The sequence below is a fragment of the Mandrillus leucophaeus genome, unplaced genomic scaffold (genome assembly GCF_000951045.1).
Source record: "Mandrillus leucophaeus isolate KB7577 unplaced genomic scaffold, Mleu.le_1.0 Scaffold350, whole genome shotgun sequence".
NCBI classification, from domain to species: Eukaryota; Metazoa; Chordata; class Mammalia; order Primates; family Cercopithecidae; genus Mandrillus; species Mandrillus leucophaeus.
In genome coordinates, this window is record NW_012103699.1 from 197067 (window position 1) to 202582 (window position 5516).

Below are 5516 nucleotides of genomic sequence, written 5' to 3' on the forward strand. Positions count from 1 at the left end.
AAAAAAAAAAAAAATTAGAAATAATATATATGTGAGAAATAAAGAGTATTGAGAGGGAGAATTGCCCTCTGGATTACAAAAGATTATACAACTATGATCATTAGAGTATTATGGTACTGATGAAAGGACAGACGAATGCAAAACCGCAGCTTGGAAACAAATACTATTACATTAAAAAATTTTAACAAATTGAGGTGATGTCATAAAGTAATAGGGAAATAATGGGCCAGGACAATAGTTAGCTATACGAAAAAAATTAATTTTGAGATCCTTGCATTACACCATATTCCTAAATAAATTCCAGATGGATTAAAACATTAAATAAAACAAACAAGCATATTGACCAGATCTCATGATCAGAATCATCCTAAAATATGGAAAAAAAATTAAATATTGATCATTCGAATTTATAAAAATTTAAAGTGTTTTTGTGTCCTAAAAGTTATAAAATTAGAAGGCAAGAAAACTGAGGAAAAATAAATGGCTTATACAAATGGATAAAAGGCAAGATACATGAATAATTCACAAAAGAAATAGAAACAGCTAATGAACATAAGAATATTCAGTCTCACTGATGAAAAAGTTTTGTCCTTTGAATTAGTTAAGAACTTTTTAAAAATATAAGGTAAGTGGGATAAGAGACACATATTGAAGGCAGACATACACATTGAAACAATAGCAGTATGAATAAAGCGGCTTAAAAATAATATCAGACAAGGAAATTATCTGAAATGTGGAAAAAGTTTTGTGCACAGAAGTGGCAGTATTACTTATTATAGCGGAATAATGGAAACAACCTGTATGTCCAATAATACGGGACCAGATAAGAAATTATGGTGTGGACAAATAATTAAGTTATATTTTCTGAGACTACTAATTAAATATGAGAAGGCTTATAGGTTAGGTGAAAATAGTTGGATATAAATTCTTATTTATAGTATGAATGGCAAATTTTTTTAAATGAAAAAACTTTTTAAAATGTATGAATTGTATGTAGTATGATTTTATACTTTTGTTTTCCAAATTCCTTTTCATGATCATGTATTACTTTTGTAATCAGAAAAGAAAAATTCTTCTCTAGAGCCTTCACAATGAAGTCCAAATTCCTTAGCATAGTTTACGATTACAACCTGACCTCTGCCTTCTGTTCACCTTTTCACCATTGCCCTGTTCCTAACTTGCACTAAGGTCATACCAATTGCTTACGTTTCCCTAACTGCCGTGTCATCACTAACTCAGGTTTATTTATTTATTTTATTTTTTATTTTTTTGCCTACAGTGCTCTTGAATGCCCTTCCTACTTTCTGGCCTTGTTAACTGACCACTTTGACTTCAAGCCTAGCCCTGTATTTTCAAGGGACAGCCTCCTCTGGGGACCCTCAAGTAGAGTTAAATATAGTTGGCCCTCCATATCCCTGGGTACTGCATCTGTGAATTCAACCAACCTCAAATTCAGAAAACAAGCAAACTTGAATTTGCTGCATGCCATTGAATCCACGTGAATGAAGTGACGCGTAGACATCATATTAGGTATAAGTAACTTAGAGAAAATTTAGAGTGTATGAGAGGATGTGTGTACGTTATATGCAAATATTATACCATTTTATATAAGGGACTTGAACATCCATGAATTTTGGTATCCATAGAAGGTCCTAGAACCAATCCCCCATGAGTAGAGACAGCCGTACCCCCTGTTTTGTGCCGCTCTAACATCCTGTGCATTCCTTTCTCAGAGCACTTTTCACATTGAATTGCCATCATGGTTACCGACCACCCTCGTTTGTCTCTCCCTAATTCTAATTCTGTTAACTTGTTCCTACTTACACTATGAGCCCCTTGACTGCACAGACTATTTATATCACTACTGAGTTTTTCTATTCTTTCCATTATACATACTGTCACTCTTACCTTTTTTTTTTTTTTTTGAGAGACAAGGTCCCACTCTGTCACCCAGGCTGAGTCCTGGGGAGTGATCACAGCTTACTCTAACCTTGAACTCGTGGGCTTAAGTGGTCCTCCTGCCTCAGCCTCCCGAGTAGCTGGAACCATAGGTGTGTACCACCATGCCCAGCTAATTGTTAATTTTTTTGTAGAGACGAGGTCTTGCTATGTTGCCCAGGCTGGTCTTGAACTCCTGGACTAAGTGATCCTCCCACCTCAGCCTCTTAAAGTGCTGGGATTACAGGAGTTACTCTCTTGCAATCTTAACTCACTTTAGTCATGAGATTATTAGGGGATAGTAGAAAACAGGTAAGTGGAAAGGTCCCTGGTCCTATGAACAAGTACTATAGACAGCTCCCACTGTGATGTGATTCGAAGGATGTTACAAAGTTATTCAAAACTATTTTTGTTACAAGCCTGTAAGAGTGCCAGCGAAAAACTTCCCTTCTAGGTTGTGAAGTGAAACAACACCTTGATTATTTAAAATATTAGGATGACTTATGTTTATTCTTCCCTTTAGTGCTCATTGTAACTCGGAACAGCTGTTTAAATACTGCTATTTAATACTGCAATCTGTCCCATTTCAATCCCACACTCACAATTCCCCTACCCGGCCTTAATTGTTATGTTTTCCAGAGCAGGAATAACCTTCTAACATGCTGGTTGAGTATATTTCTTTATTATGTCTATAGTCTGCGCCCTACCCCCCATCGACATAGGATAGGGATCTTTAGTTTGTTCACAGGTGTACTTAAAGTACCTACAAAAGTTCCTGGCAGATAATGGAAGCTCAGTAAGTATTTGTCAAATGACTAGCTCTGCTAAAATGAGGGATTAGTCCTGTTTTTGGATAACTCACTCTATCCACAAAATGAAAATTTTACAATATCAACAGAGGCCATTTAGTACCTTTCTTGAGGATAAAAATAGTATTCCTTTTCTGGCAACCAATTATTACTTTCTTTTTTTGTTGTTTTTGTTTTTGTTTTGAGACAGAGTCTCGTTCTGTCACCCAGGCTGGAGTGCAATGGCGCGATCTCGGCTCACTGCAACCTCTGCCTCCTGGGTTCAAGCGATTCTCCTGCCTCAGCCTCCTGAGTAGCTGGGACTACAGGTGCCCACCGCTACGCCCGACTAATTTTTGTATTTTTAGTAGAGACAGGTTTCACCATGTTACCCAGGCTAGTCTCAAACTCCTGCCCTCAAGTGATCCGCCCACCTCGGCCTTCCAAAGTGCTGGGATTACACGCGTGAGCCACCGCGAGCCAAAGTACTTTTTTGGTCTGAGGTGGATCTTCTGTCATCCAAGACTTTTTTTCAATAATACAGTCACCTGTTTCCACACTTGTGGAAACTTAAAAACAACAACAACCACCGCGGCCGAGCGCGGTGGCTCACGCCTGTAATCCCAGCATTTTGGGAGGCCGAGGCGGGCGGATCACCTTAGGTCAGGAGCTCGAGACCAGCCTGGCCAACATGGTGAAACCTCGTCTCTACTGAAAAAACACAAAAATTAGCTGGGCGCAGTGGCGGGCGCCTGTAATCCCAGCTACTCGGGAGGCTGAGGCAGGAGAATCGCTTGAACCCGGGAGGCGGAGGTTGCAGTGAGCTGAGATCACACCACTGCACTCCAGCCTGGGTGACAGAGTGAGACTCCATCTCAAAAAAAAAAAAGAGTGATAAATGATACAGAATAGAGTAACAGATTGGGAGTGGTGGAGGAAGGTTTTTTAATGGAAGGGACAGGGAAGGCCTCATGGAAAAGGCAACATTTTCATTGACTTAAAGAAGGAGGAGTGAGCTATGAAAATATCTGGAAGAAGAGCAGAAAAAGTGCAAAGATCCCAAGGAAAGAATGTGCCTGTCCTATTCATGGGATGGAAAGGAGGCCAGGATTGTTCTGGAGCAAACTGAATGAGAAGAGGGGAACAGAGGATGAGGTTAGAAGGGTTCAGGCCTGCAGATGACAACGGCCTGCAGATGACAATGGCCTGCAGGTCACTGTAAGGACTCTGGTCTGCCTGTGAGAGAACAGGGGAGCCATTTGCAGGGTTTTAGGTAGAGAAATGACATCATCTTTTATGTCATTCACCAGAATCTCTGTTTTAGGTCAGATTCCCACGGAAACATACTCTGAAACACAGGTTGTGTACAGGTTTACTGGGGACTGCTTTTGGGAATGCCGGTAAGGGAGTGAGGAAAGCAGAATTGGGCAGAGGGAGAAGTTGGACTGTGATGCAGTTGCAACAGAGGCCACGGGATGGCTCTTCAGAGTTACTCAAATCTTTACACCGCTCCTTAACTAGTCATTGGATGCAGGTTGTCTCTTGGGAGGGAGCTGTACCCTTGGATGAGGCAGCCACCTTCAGCCAAGGGCAATTCCCAGAGAGAGAGATTCAACTGAGACTCCTCTGCAGTCAACACTTTCCATCCTGAATTGGGGAGATACACCACGGCATCTTAGAGTCAGCCCCTGCACCCTCAGATAGATCAACTCCATATAGAAACACCCAGGATCCCTCCTCCATCTTCTGGTTGGCTCTTGCTAATGCAGCTTTTCTCAAGACTTGAATGACACTCATCATCTCCTCTACTCCACACAGACGGTACATTTTCCCCACCCCCAGCCAGTCTATTCACCACACAGCAATGTGAGTGATCCTGCTAACACATAAGTCAGATCATGTCACTCCTTTGCTTAAAACCCACCATGTAGGTCAGGTGCGGTGGCTCATACCTGTAACCCCAGCACTTTGGGAGCTGGATGGGCGGATCACTTGAGGTCAGGAGTTCAAGACCAGCCTGGCCAACATGGTAAAGCCCCATCTCTATTAAAAATACAAAATTAGCCAGCCATGGTGGCGCACGCCTGTAATCCCAGCTACAGGAGGCAGAGGTTGCAGTGAGCCAAGATCGCGCCACTGCACTCCAGCCCAGGTGACAGAGTGAGACTCTGTCTCAAAAAAACAAAACAAAAACCCACCATGTAACTACTCCCCTTTCATTTCAGAGTAAAAGCCCAAATCCTTGTCATGATTTACATCATATGCTTGGTAGGGACTACATCATCCCCGATTATTCTCCTCACCACTCACTCTGTTCCTGTTACACCGGCCTCCCTCCTTTCCTTGAGCACATTTTTGAAGGACAGTTTGGCAGTGTCTATTTTCCTACTCTTCTTGGAGAAGCCTAAGTCAAGATGCTTTCAGACTGAAATGTTAATAATTCCATCTGCTAGTGTAAAGGTTGTCTTCTGCAAAGATTATATGGTAGTCACATCACAGGCATTTAATTTAAAATAATTCAACTATTGGCTTAAAAAAGAAAGAGAAGCAATCATTTAAATAGCACACATTACTAAGGCAGTATATACCCACCTGAGGCAGAGTGCCAATAGTCCTGAAAAGAACATCTGAATGATTTTAAGGTTTCCCAACTATTCGCCCAAAAAAAAAAAAAAAGTGAAATTTGTTGTTTAAGTGACCAGACAAGATGGTTTCCTTGAGGAAGAAAGTGAACAACTGAAGCCTGATGAGAAACTTTAATGGTAAAGAATTAGAGGGCCAGTGGCTTAC

At 41.2% G+C, this 5516-nt stretch overlaps 1 protein-coding gene across 1 annotated transcript in view; it reads left to right on the plus strand.

The window, feature by feature from the left end:
- Positions 1–5516, plus strand: part of B3GALNT2 (beta-1,3-N-acetylgalactosaminyltransferase 2) — an 81709-nt gene that overhangs the window by 15006 nt on the left and 61187 nt on the right. The gene's annotated exons all lie outside the window — the stretch shown is intronic.